Below are 14854 nucleotides of genomic sequence, written 5' to 3' on the forward strand. Positions count from 1 at the left end.
TACAGTAGCTAACTTAACATAAAAAAAATTATTGTGATTACTCTAGGTCATTTGAGTTTTCATAATAAGTTGAAAATCAACTTATCAATTTCTAAAAATCTTGCTATATTTTATTAGAATTGCACGAAATTGATAGATCAATTTGGGGAGAATGGATATCTTAACTATATGGAGTTTTCCAGTCCAAAACCTGGTATATTGTTCCATTTAGTTAAGTTGCTATAGTTTCTCTAAGCACTATTTTGTGGGATTTAGTGTAAAGGTCATACATGGATTTTCTTAAATTTATCTATTGGTATTATTATAAATTGAATAATTATGTTTAATTTCAATAATTTCATTTTCCAATTGTTTGCTGTCAGATGACAAAAATGCAGTTGACTTTCATTTATTAACCTTTTATCCTACAAACTTGATAACTTCATTCATTAGTTTTAGTAACTGTTTTATGGACTTCTGAGGATTTTCTACATAAACAGTTGTGTCATCTGCAAATGGAAACAGTTTTACTTCTTCCATTCTGGTCCAAGCCTTTTTAAAAAATTGCCTTATTGCATTAGCTACAACCTCCAATGCAATTTTGAAATAAGTAGTAAGAGTAGACATATTCACTGCATTTAAGGAGAAAGCATTTAATATTTAACCATTAGTATAATACTAGCTGCAAGTTTTTCCATAGATGCCTTTTTGAAGACTGAAGTCATTTCCTGGTGTTCCAGTTTTGTTTAGAGTTATCTCATTTTAAAATCATGAACAGCGGTTGAATTTTATATACAGTGTGTTCTTCATCTATTGACATAATCATATGAATTTCCCCATTTTTTGTAATCTTATTTATTTTCAAATGTTAAACCAATAAATCCCATGTGGTCATGATGTATTATCCTTTTTATATATAGCTGGTTCCAATTTTTAAATATTTTATTAAGAATTTCTGCGTATGGAGAGCCTGGGTGGCTCAGTCAGATAAGCATCTGCCTTCTGCTCAGGTCGTGATCTCAGGGTTCTGGGATCAAGCCCCGCAATAGGCTCTCTACTCAGTGGGGAGTCTGTTTCTCCCTCTCCCTCCATGCTCTCTATCTCTTCCCTCACACACACATGAGCACACATGCTCTCTCTCTCTCAAATAAATAAAATCTTAAAAAAAAAAGAATTTCTGTGTATATGTTCATAAGGGTTAGTTTATTTTCCCTTTAATACCAATGTCTATTTTTAGTATTATAGTAATGCTAACCTCACAAGATTATTTGATAAATGTTCCCTGTTACTTTTTGCGAGATTTTTTGAGGACATATTATTTCTTCTTTAAGTGTTTAATAGAATTTTGAATTTAACAATGAAGGCATTTGGCCTGGAATTTTCTTCCTGGAAAAGTTTATAATAAAAATTGAATTTCTTTGTTAGATATTGGTTCTTTCTGGATATCTGTTTCTTCATGAGTGAGCTTTGGTAGTTTGTGCTGTTCAAGGGATTTTACCATTTCATCTTGTTGTTAAATGTGTTAGCACAGTGCTAATATTTTCATTATCTTTTTATTTATTTTTATAAAATGTACCATCTTAACCATTTTTTAAAGATTTTATTTATTTATTTGAGAGAGAGAGAGAGCTCACGCACACGCACACGAGCAGGGCGGAGAGGCAGAAGGAGAAGCAGACTCCCCACTAAGCAGGGAGCCCCAGGGGCTGGATCCCAGGACCTGAGATCATGACCTGAGCCAAAGGCAGATGCTAAATCAACTGAGCCACCCAGGTGCTCATTATTCTTTTAATATCTGTAGAATCTGTATTGATAACCCCTCTTTTATTACTGATACTGTGACTTATATTCTTTCTTCTTTGTCTTGGTAATTCTTATTAGGGATATTTTGATTTCTATTTTATTCATAGACTTAATTTTTCAAAGCAGTTTTAGGATTTTTTAGAGCAGTTTAGGTTTACAGAAAACTGAGTGGAAAGCACAGAATTCCCATATACTCCCACCCCTAGTTTCCTCTATTATTAACATCTTGCATTAATGTGGTATATTTGTTATACTTGATGAGCCAATATAAATACATTATTATTAACTGAAGTATATAGCTTATATTTGGGTTCATTCTCTGTGTCATATAGTCTATGGGTTTTGATAAAGGTATAGTAACATGTATCCAACATTACTGTATCATACAGAATAGTTCCGATGGCCTAGAGTTCTCCTGTGCTCTACCTATTCATCCCCCCTCCTAACTCCCCAAACTGCAGGCAACCTTTTTATTATCTCCACAGTTTTTGCCTTTCCCAGGATGTCATACAGTGTGTAACCTTTTAAACCTGGCTTCTTTTACTTAGCAATATTCATTTAAGCTTCCTTCACATCTTTTCATGGCTTAAAAGATCATTTGTTTTTATTGCTTAATAACATTCCATTGCAGTGATGTACCATGGTTTATTCACCTACAGAAGAACATCTTGGTTGCTTCCAATTTGGGGTGATTGTTAATAAACTTGCTGTAAACATTCGTGTGCAGGTTTTTGTGTGGACTTAAGTTTTCAACTCACTTGGGTAAATACCAAGGAACACAACTGCTGCATCATCTTTAAGAGTACGTTTCGTATTATAAGAAACTACCAAACTATCTTTCAAGTGGCTATACCATTTGCTTCCCACCAGCAATGAGTAAGGGTTCATGTAGTTCCACGTCCTTACCAGCATTTGGTATTGGCAATGTTTTGAATTTTAGTCATTTTAATGGGTGTGAGGTGGTATCCCATTGTTATTTTAATTTGTAATTCCTTAATGACATATAACATTGAGTATCTTTTCATATGCTTATTTGTCATATGTATGCATATCTTCTTTTGTGAGATGTCTGTTCAGGTCTTTTGCCCATTTTAAATTGAGTTGCTTGTTTTCTTCCTGCTGAGTTTTAAGACCTCTTTTCATATTTTAGATACTAGTCCTTTATCAGATATGTATTTGGTCTATTCTTCAAGGCTGTGGCTTGTCTTTTCATTCTCTTAACAGTGTCTTTTGCAGAGGAAATATTTTTTATTTTAATGAAGCTCAGCTTATCAAGTCTTCCTTGCATGGATCATGCATTTGGTATTATATCTAAAGTCACTGTCAGACCCTAGGATACCTAGATTTTTTCCTATGTTATCTTTTAGGAGTTTTAACGCTTTACATTTTGAGTTAATTCTTGTGAAGGGTATAAGGTCTGTGTCTAGATTTATTTTTTGGCACGTGGATGTCCAGTTATGCTAGCAACATTTGTTGAAATGATTTTCCTTTCTCCATTGAATTACTTTTGCTCCTCTGTCCAAGAACGGGTAACTATACTCATCAGCGCTTATTTTGGTGTTTTCTGTTCTGTTCCATTGATATATTTGTCTATCCTTTCACCAATACCACCCTGTCTTGATTTTTGTAGCTTTAAATTATGTCTCGAAGATGGGGGTTGTCAATATTTGACTTTGTTCTTCCCCTTCAAGATTCTGTTGAATATTCTGGTTCTTTTCCTTTTCCATATAAACTTCAGAATCATGTTGTTCATATCTACAAAAGGACTTCTCAGGGTTTTTATTGGCATTGCATGGAATCAACAGAGCAATTTGAGAAGAACTGACATCCAGACAATTGTCTTCTTATCCATCTTTATATAGAATGTCTCTCCGTGTATTTAGATGTTCTTTGCTTTCATCAGAGTTTTGTTATATATTTCTCTTCATATAGATTTTGTACTTATTTTGTTAGATTTTTACTTATTTAATTTTTTGAAGTTCTAATATAAACAATGTTGTGCTTTTAATTTCAAATTCCAATTGTTCATTGCTGGGCTTCTGCTCTGGTAAGCTGAAGCTTTCTGTATCTCTCAGTTTCTCCAAATTAGGGAACAGGGATTTGCCTTATGACCTCAATTCTCTGATGGATCTAAGAGAACTAGTTTTTGGCATTGTTAATTTTCTCTATTGCTTGTTATCTATTTTACTGATTTCTGTTCTTATCTTTATTATTTCCCTACTTTTGCTTATTTTGGGCCTCCTCTTATTTCTGGTGTTTTCAGATGAAATGTTAGCTCGCTAATTTTAGAATTCTATTATTTTCTAATAGGCATTTAAAATAAAGTAAATTTCCCTCTAACCACTATTTTCTCAGCATTCTTCAAATTTTAAAAGGTTATAATATTGTTAGCATTTAATTTGAAATGTTTCCTAATTTTCTTTGTTTCCTTCTCCGATCCATGAATTTTAGAGCTGTGTTGTTTAATTTTCAGAAACATTCATGGTTTTGTGGATAGCTTATTGTTTTTGCTTTTTATGAGCTGAGAACATAATCTGTATTAGTTTGATCTTCTATTCACTTATTTTACACACCAGCATTTGGTTTATTTTGATGACTGTTACCATCTGAGCTTGAAAATAATACGTATTCTGCAGTTGTTGGTTTTCATTTAGAGTCCTATAAATATCAATTATTCGAGATGACTGATAAATGAAAAAGAATGGTCAACCCAAAACTCTATATCCAACAAAAACATCATGTGAATGAAGGCAAAATAAAGACATTTTTAGGTGAATGAAAACAGGAATTCATTGCCACCAAAAATACACTACGGAAAATGCTAATGGAAATTCACCAAGCTGAAGACAAATAATATAAAAGGAAGCTTGAATCTCTAGCCATGAATGAAGAACTTTGTAAATTATAACTAGATGGGTAAAGATAATAGAGCATTTTTGTTTTAATTTACTGAAAATACACATGACTATTTAAAACAAAATTATAATATTGCCTTATGGGGTTTATAGTGTGTATAGATAACATACTCATTTGCAGCCTCTGCTGTAACAGGAAAAAGCAAAAAAAAAAAAAAATACTAAACTTGGTTGTTTGGATGAACAATGGAAAATCTTTGAGGGTTCTTTAAATAATGCTAACTCATGAATTTTTACCAACTTCAGAAAAAATTTATGTTAATAAAATAATTTCTATGTTGAATCTTAACCCAAATTGATAATTTTACATAAATATGAGGTTGGATAGGAGTTTCAAGATTATGTAGTATTTTAGATGATAATTTTAAGGCCCAGCTAGTGTAAGCAGCTTATCTCAGGTCACAACTCAGACTGGGGAGGATCTGGATTCCCAGACTCCTCATCAAGCTGTCTATCCCTTTGGTTCCTTTTATCCTTCCTTACTATTGTGTCATGGTCCATGTTATCTTTAACTCACTCGTTTTTTTTAAGATTTTATTTATTTATTTATTTGACACAGAGAGAGAGAGCACTCACAAAAGCAGGGGGAGCTGCAGGGAGAGGGACAGGGAGAAGCAGGCTCCCTGCGGAGCATGGAGCCGGAGACATGAGGCTCCATCCCAGGACCCTGGGATCATGACCTGAGCCAAAGGCAGACACTTAACCGACTGAGCAACCCAGGTGCCCCTTTAATTCACTCTTTAAATGCTTTTTTTTTTTTTATACCTGCTTTCTTGGAGTTTTCTATAAATAGGAATGGGTTCTTCTATTCGTCATATATCCATCCATTGCCTACACGTAACAGAGCTCTACAAATAGCAGAGGCCTCAAAAATTCTCATTGAGTAAATGAACACTTATTTTAAAAAATAAGGTTTGTGAAAGTTCAGAGGGACTTCAGGGTGGGGTGTGCAGTGGGAAGGGGTGCTCGCACTGCTTAAAGAATAAGCAGAAAAACTGAATTCTGAGGTGATTCGGCCACTGCCCCTTCCTGAGACATCTCTGACCAGATTTGCTGAAACAGACAGCTTCATCCACTCTGGGGTCTGCATGTGTTCTAGTTGAGCTTATTATTTTCCTTTCAGCTCCCCTATAATTTGGCCTTTGTTTACATTTAATAAATTAAACATGTTTCTCTAGGCTGCTATTTAAACCAGAATTTGAACCATAGGTTTTGCACAAGAAACAATGCAAATGGTGACAGTTACTTGTACCAGCTTCAAGTAACACCAGTATAATTCTCAATAAATCATTTAAGCAGAAAATGCAATTTTATTTTCAAATGATCATTTAGACCTTGATTCTTTTTTTTTTTTCATCATAATAAGTCTCAATGTAATGGAAGACATGAGTCCTCCAGATAAATTTATCTCTCTCAAAGGTTTATTGATTGAGAGTAGAGAATACAAAACACAGAACAAAAATCTTGGCTCATTTGCAATCCATGCAAGTAGCAATCATGTTGAATTGTATGATTTGTAGAGCGCCTAGAAACTTTTTAGCACACTGCAGCTTATAAAAATTAAATACTGATTTTTTGTTAAAGAAAGTAACAATTTGAAAAATTTACTTAGCAAATCAAAGGTGCTATTCTAGCCGTAAGTTAGCTAGTTCCCTAGCATTAATTTAAGGTATTAATTATATAATATTGGCAGAATTCTCAAGCTAAGGAAATGATTCATAACATCTATTCTAACCCTCCCTTCCTTTTCATTTCCTCTGTCAGCATCTTATTCCATTCTTTCTCCTCTCGGCTCATGGATGGCCAAAACAGCTACCTCTTTTTTTTCCTGAAGTCCCTCAGCGCACTTCAGCCTGCACTGCCAATTATTCTCCCAAGCACTTTTCTGTCATCACTTACTTCCTGGCTTAAATGATCTTAGTCACTCAGGTTATCTCCTCTGTATATCCCAAATTCCTTAGCCTCACATTCAAGACCCAATTCCGCTATTTAGTAACGTTGCCGCCCCAGTGCCTGCCCCTTCCACCCCAGCCAGGCACACCTCTTTTCTCCTGTATTTCTTTTCTTGTCTCTGATCTCGATGCACGCTGAGTGGGAAGCAGACACCGTGTGCCCCCTTCTCCACTCATTTGGCCACGACAGTCCTCTGTAGACCACAGAATATCTCAGGCTCAGTAATACTGGACAGATTTGAAACTCTTGCTAAGTTTTGCTTTTCAGAGTTTAAGTTGTTTTTGGTGACCTCAGAAGTCATTCTCTTAATCATATCCCTGATCTTCCTTAAAGATGACAAGGGTTCAAGGGCCACACACTCCACCCTTTCTTCTCCCTCTCCCACCCACAAAGTTATGAGCTAAAGAGGCCCAGGTCCGCTGCAAGCAAGACCCAATACTTCTCTGAGCTATAGTTTCAACCTATATGAAACGGAAAAAGCCCCCGCCTCATGTAATTATATGCTAATAATAGCACCCACCTCATATAATTATTGAAGATCAATGAGAAATCTATAAAAGATATTTGAAGTATCTGCTGCTGCAGAATATGCACTCAGTAACGGTATTATTAGTTTTCATATTTTTATTACTACGACTCCTTCTTTTTTTATTCTGTGCAAACTTTAAAGGTCTGGAGACAGTTTCCAAAAGATGTGAGTGAGACCAAGGCATGCTTGGCTGTGGACAATGGGCCTAATTCCCTTCCCTTGCTCTCCATGTTTCTCTGTCAATCTCTTTGAGGTCCTTCATACCAATACAAATGAAGACGCTTGAGAGTTGGACTTTCATCAGAAATAGAAAAAAGCAGGGCTTTCCCCTGCTTTGATCTGAGACTACAGAACCAACTAAGTACTGCCACAAAAGTCACTGGTTGGGGTACCTGCAATAATTAGGTCCTAGTAGCTCACACATAGCGAGCACTGTCAGGATCTTGTTAATGAAGATATTAGCATACTGAAAGCTACCAGCAGAGAAGGTCAAAAGAACTGAGACTAGACTGTGGAGGCACTGAGGATGCTACATCGTTACCTGCTGGAAAAGACCAGAGTGACCTCCAGTTCCATATGCTTACTAAAAGCCAAGCCACTGCTGTAGGAAATTATCTGCTAAGTCATTTCTATTTTGCTGAAATTTGTCAGCTTTAGACTGAGCTAACTTCGGAAGAAAAAAAAAAGTTCTTTCACAGAAACTCTGCTTAGGCATTTTTTCTCTTCTTTCTTTCTTTTTTTTTTTTTTCCTTGTTGCTTGAGGTAAAGAAATGTGACTCTATAAAAGCCAATGCCTTCCTCTTTATAAACATATGGCTATCAATATCCCCTGGGTACTTCGTGCAAAATTTGAAATTGTTTACCAAGAGCAACCCTCCTACCAACTGTTTAACCTGAATAGGATACTCTGTGCTCTGAAAACTTTCAGAAGTCCTTCAGAGCCTAGAAAAAGGCCAAACTCCCCCTTGCTTATATTCAGAACATTCTAAAATTTTATTGCAGCCTCTATGGAATCTTATCTCCAGAACTTCCTATGGCATTCCTCATGTTTCAGCCTAACTCATTCATTCATTCATTCATTCATTCATTCATTCATTCATTCAAGACACAGTTATTGAACACCTACACTGAGCTAGGCCCTATACTAGATACTAAGGATTCAGTAATGACCAGGACACAGTGTGTGAGCCAATGGGACTTAGAATCTAGCCAAAGGTCACATATTAAGAAAATAAATTACTTGAAATTTTTAATACAGTTGTGATAAGCAACACACAAATCACCCCCCTACTACCCCCCACCCCCATCTGCATTGCCCCCAAATGTCCTTGGCATGATCTCAATATATTCGGGCTTTAAGAAAGCAAAGCTGGGAAGACATGTGTTTCATAATCACCCACTTTGGGCCCCCTAACTTAGACACTGAAAGGTCTGAGGAATAAGGAAAAGTTAGTGAGTCTGTGAAATGGACAATTTTCTTATCCCTCCTTGAAGAGTCTCCTGCTTTACTAACTCTGACCACAGAATATTCGCCACGTCTAGAAAAGGCTCTTATCCTGTGGGTCTTATATCACCATGTGATTAGCCAAAAGCAACTGCATGAAGACTCAGTTTTGGAAAATTATGAGGGGTGCCCTTCTACCCAGACTCCAGCTACAGCTTTGACTTTCTTTGGGTCATCACTTGGTAGGATGCCCGTATTAACTTATTCAAACTCAGACACTTTGAAGAGTGAAAGTTAGGGTTATAAATAATTATGCTGGGCAACAGGCATAAACTGAGAATGTCCTGAGTAAGCTAGGACTTAGGTCACCATGTCAGTCATTCCCCAAGCTCTAGGCTCTAGCTTTTAGGCATCTACATTCTAAGACAAAGTGGGAGGGTATCTGCTACGTAAGCACTCAGCCCTTCCCCACCTGGGGTTCCATGGGCAGACTGGTGAGTGTTTCATCCTCTTTCTTCCCCCTTTCTATTCTTCTAGATCTTGGTGTTTGGTTCTAGTCTTGGTCCCTTTCTGGTCTCCCAAGACACTCCAAGCATAACTTAACTCTCATGTTACTAGCAATAACTCCTCAGTCATGGTCTACCATGAAATATCCATCTTCCCTATAAGCAAAACACAAAGAGGGTTTTTTTTGACTTTCCTAAACTTTTGGAAGCTAGCTATCTTGGAAATATTCTTTTAAAACTGTTAAGACCTTTTAAGACTAAGGAACCATCTTCTAAATTTTCTTTTGGAGTCTTATGTCCACTTTCGTCTCATCCTCTCCACCTTGGGGCACCACATTAGCAGCTGACTAGAAGGTATGAAATTTTGACAATGTTCCCTGATCCTTTCTCCTATCTATCTGGCTCTCTGAAGACAATGAGAAGGATTCAGACCTGATTAAAAAAAAAAGTGGCTGTTGAGGCATTTAATATTTAATATTTCAGTAAGTTTCTATCAGTCTCAACTGGTAGGGCATGGGTAAGAATCAACCAGTTTGTGTCAGGCTCCTCCAAACCATCAGGATGAACTGATACCTCCAGGATCTCCTTTAGCAGCTTTTATAGATGAAGTTCAGAGAGATGTTAATATCCAGTAATGTTTAATTTGGAGTGGGATATGCCCTTCAATTTTATACCTGTCCAATGCTACTTTAAAGAGACTAGATACACTAGATACACATATCTGACGTTTCTGGAGGTGGATCTCTCTCTGACCAAGCCTTTAATATTTTTTTTATGACAAAGTACTAACTTTACTAAGTGTGTCAGTCAGGCTTCAATCAGGGTACAGGAACCACTTAGGGAAAAATTAATATAAAAATTACTGACTAACGAAGGGCAACTAACTACTAGGTGGGGTAAAGAGACAAAGGAACAAACGTGAAGAGCAGCTACGACCTCTAGGGCTGAGAGACAGTACCGAGAAAAGGAATCACTTAGAAGAGGGCCCCCCGACCCAAGACTGAGATTCAGACCTGAGAGGGCATGTGAACAGAGTTCACTGAGTGCCAAGTCTGTAATCTTACCCTTAACGGATAGTTAGAACATTTACATTTTCACATGAATTGAAAGCCTGTTTCAAAATATACAAATATTCAAACACAGGCTCTGAAGAATGATTTCCTTTGAGGGTATGAGGGTCTCTCTATCTGGGCATGGACTCAGGTATCCCTCCGGTGTTGCCCATTGGGACCTCAGTTTCACCTGTCATTGCTGCAGTACCTTTAAGGTATGATCCAGGATCCAAAGGTTTCTTCTCAGTGACATTTCCGTGTCCAGAAATTCTACCTCTGGAAGCTCATAATTGCCTTCTTCAGTAGAACAGCCTTCCCTACCATGTGTCCCGTTGCATTAGTCTACGTCTCGGGTGCCATGTGTAGGTGTGGTGCTGTGTTAGTGTTTCTCTACTATGGGATTCTGCAACTGGGGCTGCCAGGGACCATTTCCCTCCTTAGAAAATCAAAGTCAACACAAGGAATTTAAAGTCCATCTTTTATGATCCTCCTTTTCAAATTATTATTTTGTGAATAAAAGAGACACAGATCCTATCAACAAGGCATTAGAAGTTGTACTTTCCCTCTTCCTTCTCCTTGTCAAGAGCTTATAACTTTCCAAAGGTTTTCAAAGTCATTCTCATTGTAATACCCTGGTTTACCCCAAATCAGTAACTTCTGAGAGCCCACACTCTTCCCTGAATAACAATCAAGTTTTCGGCAATGGTATGAAAATATGTTGGTCCCATTCTAATGAACTACAATCAGTTCATGGAGCAGATCTGGGCTGCACAAGGATTGATAGTAAAGCCTAGTAAATCTCTATGTAGCAGATATAAAATTTAGTTCACAAGCTCACATGAACAAGACATAACACATTTCATTTTCTTTCTTTAAATCCAATCAATCCTATCATTTCATTTCCTTTAAATCCAATCCTGACCCCATTTCTCTCAAATATTACTGGAGCTCCCCAGCCTAGGTCGTTGCAAGGATATGGGGCCAGGGAGACCCCTCCACTGATGCCATTGGTTCACACAGGCTTACTGTGCAATGCCCATTGCTCACTCCACACAGTTTCCATGGATCAGATGGTTCTGCCTCTGTGTCTATATAGAATCTGGTAATCTTTATCACAGTCAGAAGTTCAGTAGCTGGGCTCCTGTCTTCTTAAGTAAATCACACACACAGTATCCCTTCTGAAAGCCTACCATTCCTTGGAGGGACTCATATCACATATGGCCCAGCTTCGTAGATTCTCTTCTACTCCAACATCCAAATGCTTATTTTTATTACAAAGAAGTTACTCATCCTTTTCAATCATTGACACACACTTAACATCATCTCTTCAATGAGCTCATGCTTTCGGACACAACAAGCCAAAAGGCAAGTACCCAAAAGCCAGCTCTGTACTAGGTATTCACGAAGGCAAAGAGTCACTAAAAGATCTGGTTATCTCAGGGAACTGAAGGACAAATAGTAACACATGGTAATATTTTAATAAATTACCTGTCAAGGCTATACATGATTAATTCTTCCTTCTTATAACCATAGTATATTGTCTTATTACTTTTTGCCTCATGTATGAATATGTATGTATATAATTTACATATATATTTATTTTTCTATCAGTTAATAAGATTTTTAAATGAAGTAATATAACTTATATTTCTATAATGCCTCATAATAACTTGTGTGAGGTAGGCTCTGAATAAATACTTGAAAACTATATGAATGAATGTTTATAAAACAATGATAACACTATTTAAAATTTTAAATGAACAATGACTTCCATGTAGAAAAAAAATAAAACTAAAAAAGCTGCTACGAGCAATTTATTTTATTTTCAAAGTCATTCAACTGCTATCAAACATCATTTTAACTGTACATGTTCAAAAGGCTAAATATGATTTGGAGTATTAGATTTCTGACCAAAGTAAGGAATAGTCTAGGAGCCATTATCTAGGATTACAGCTCACTCTTTGAGAAGATGTTCTTGTCCTGAAGCTACTAAGGAAACCAATCTAAATCTTTTTCTCCCAAAAGAAAATATCTTGAATTGTTGTCTCAGCTAAGCAAGAATACTCAAGATCTAGGTCTACAGACGTAGCAAAGGTTATACTACAAGTTCATTCCCAAGGACAAATACCAGGTCTTGCCACCAAATGATAATTAGATGACAGTAACATATGGGTATAGAGTAGATGCATTGCACAGATATTCACAAAGTTGTAAATTGCATAGCTTATGGTTTTTATGTTCAGTTCACCCTAGTGAGGCTAGCAAACACCTTGGTGTTTCTCACTCAGTTTCACATTCAAATCAAGAAGTGAGTAGCATAAGAAAATATTTCACAGAAACAAAATTCCCCAAGGGTTAAGAGATCATTTTTTAAACTTATTTTATGCTCTTAAACATTAATTATTATAGAGCATTCATACACAAATACGTAGGGGAAAAGATGGACTGTGTTTAGCTGTCTTAGAAATACATTTGCTTCCATTAAAGGACCACATTCATTTCCTATCTTAAACTCAATTTATCTTGTCACATTGTTAGATTAAGGCATTTCCCAAATATTTTAGTGTCAAATAAAACCACCACCCTCATTAGCTTAAGGAAATTGGAAAGATCAAATTGATGAGAAATGTCAAGAGTTCTAAATTTTCAATTTTGATTGTGGCAAATAGCCCAGCCCCATGTTAGTCATTAATAGCAAAAGCTAACCTGGAATGCACAGGTCCACACACATACCGCCCCCCCCCACACACACACACAGGAGAGATTGTAGAGGTGTTTTGAACTTTCCCTCAGGCACTTTGATATTCAAGCCTTCTGAATTCTTCTCAGCATTTTTTACTTAAGAAGGAATCGTTTTGGGAAAGCATTAAAAACACAGCAAATGTCAGTGTAACATAAGCAACATTCTTAATCCTTTAGCAATGTACTTTGCCCTGGACACCTGCTCTCCAAGAAATAGACTGAGATTACATTCTCCTTTGAATCCATTAAAACACCATTTTATGTCATTCACTTGGTCAAGAACTAAATATGCAAATCCCTTAGGTATTCACCTCCCCACTCTAACATCAACAGCAATAACAACAACAACAACAACAACAAAATCTCCTGATTCAGGCAGGACCTATTAATAAAATACTCATAGATAGTAATTATTGCTGACCACAAAATATCACTCTTAATAACATTTAGTAACCAAAAAGTGTTACCAGGGTTCTGGAAGAAGCTAAATTCTAATGAGTAATTCATGCAAGAGGGAGATAAGATTGAATACAGACAAAAAGAGAGATCTAAAAAGAATGCATGGGGCTTATATTTTAAGGAAAGACCAGGACAAAAGCGTGAGGACATAAATAATAAATCACTTTGAATTTTACAACTCCAAATTTGGCTTACAGACTGTATGCTGGAATTGCATTTCCCCACTTCTTTGATGAGGACAAATCTCTTTTTAACTGCAGTGAACATTCAGCAGCTCAGTATATGGCATGATCATTAAATCAATGAGCCAGCTTTTAGAAGCAGTCTATGATAATGAGCCACTCACAGCCATCTCCCTTAGTACTCCTCAGCCATCATTTTATTTTACTTTGCTCTTCTGACCTCAGTATCAATGCTCTATTTTACTACTACAAAGATGATATTTTGAAAGCAGATTCAACCTTTAGCTGCACATTCTCCAACTCTGATTTTGCCCTGTAATGTCAAAGAATGGTCTCAAAGAAAAAAGCCAAAGGAATAAAAATTCCTGTTAAGTGGTCCACATTTTTCACTGACACTAGCTCCTTCATTTGCATAAGTTGTTAGATAACCAAAAAAAAAAAAAATCAATCAACACACATTTATTATGCATCGGCTTTATTCAGGGCACTGTGTTAGCTACAGAAGGAGCAAAGATGAATAAATCACATTCTCACCCATCTAAGTACTTATACTCTAATTCAAGAATGGCATATTTGTGGCACATGTGCCATTATTCTCTTCTCATGGGCCAATCTCCACATTGCTAGTCAATTTGAATACAAAACCTTCTGATCTCCAAGTTGACCTCAGAATCCTTCTCAGTGATTGAAACNTGTGTTAGCTACAGAAGGAGCAAAGATGAATAAATCACATTCTCACCCATCTAAGTGCTTATACTCTAACTCAAGAATGGCATATTTGTGGCACATGTGCCATTATTCTCTTCTCATGGGCCAATCTCCACATCGCTAGTCAATTTGAATACAAAACCTTCTGATCTCCAAGTTGACCTCAGAATCCTTCTCAGTGATTGAAACTAGCATGCAAAATGGAACTTCTCAGTGATTGAAACTAGCATACAAAATGAAATTTATTCGCCAGTGATAATCCAAATGGAAAAATGGAATANAGCATGCAAAATGAAAACTTCTCAGTGATTGAAACTAGCATACAAAATGAAATTTATTCGCCAGTGATAATCCAAATGGAAAAATGGAATAGATACTAAAGAGAAAAACCAAGAGACAGGAGGAGATGTACTCTAGATGAATGATACAGACATTAAATGCCACAGAATTTCAAAGGAAGCAGAGACCACTGTGGAAGGAAAAGGAAGTCTTTCTCAAGGATTTAAAACCTCAACTAAGTGGCCTCAAAAGATAACTTGAATTTAGTGAGAGAGAATGAGGGAGAATGTTTCAGACAGTAAG

Source organism: Ailuropoda melanoleuca, chromosome 20, assembly GCF_002007445.2.
Source record: "Ailuropoda melanoleuca isolate Jingjing chromosome 20, ASM200744v2, whole genome shotgun sequence".
NCBI classification, from domain to species: Eukaryota; Metazoa; Chordata; class Mammalia; order Carnivora; family Ursidae; genus Ailuropoda; species Ailuropoda melanoleuca.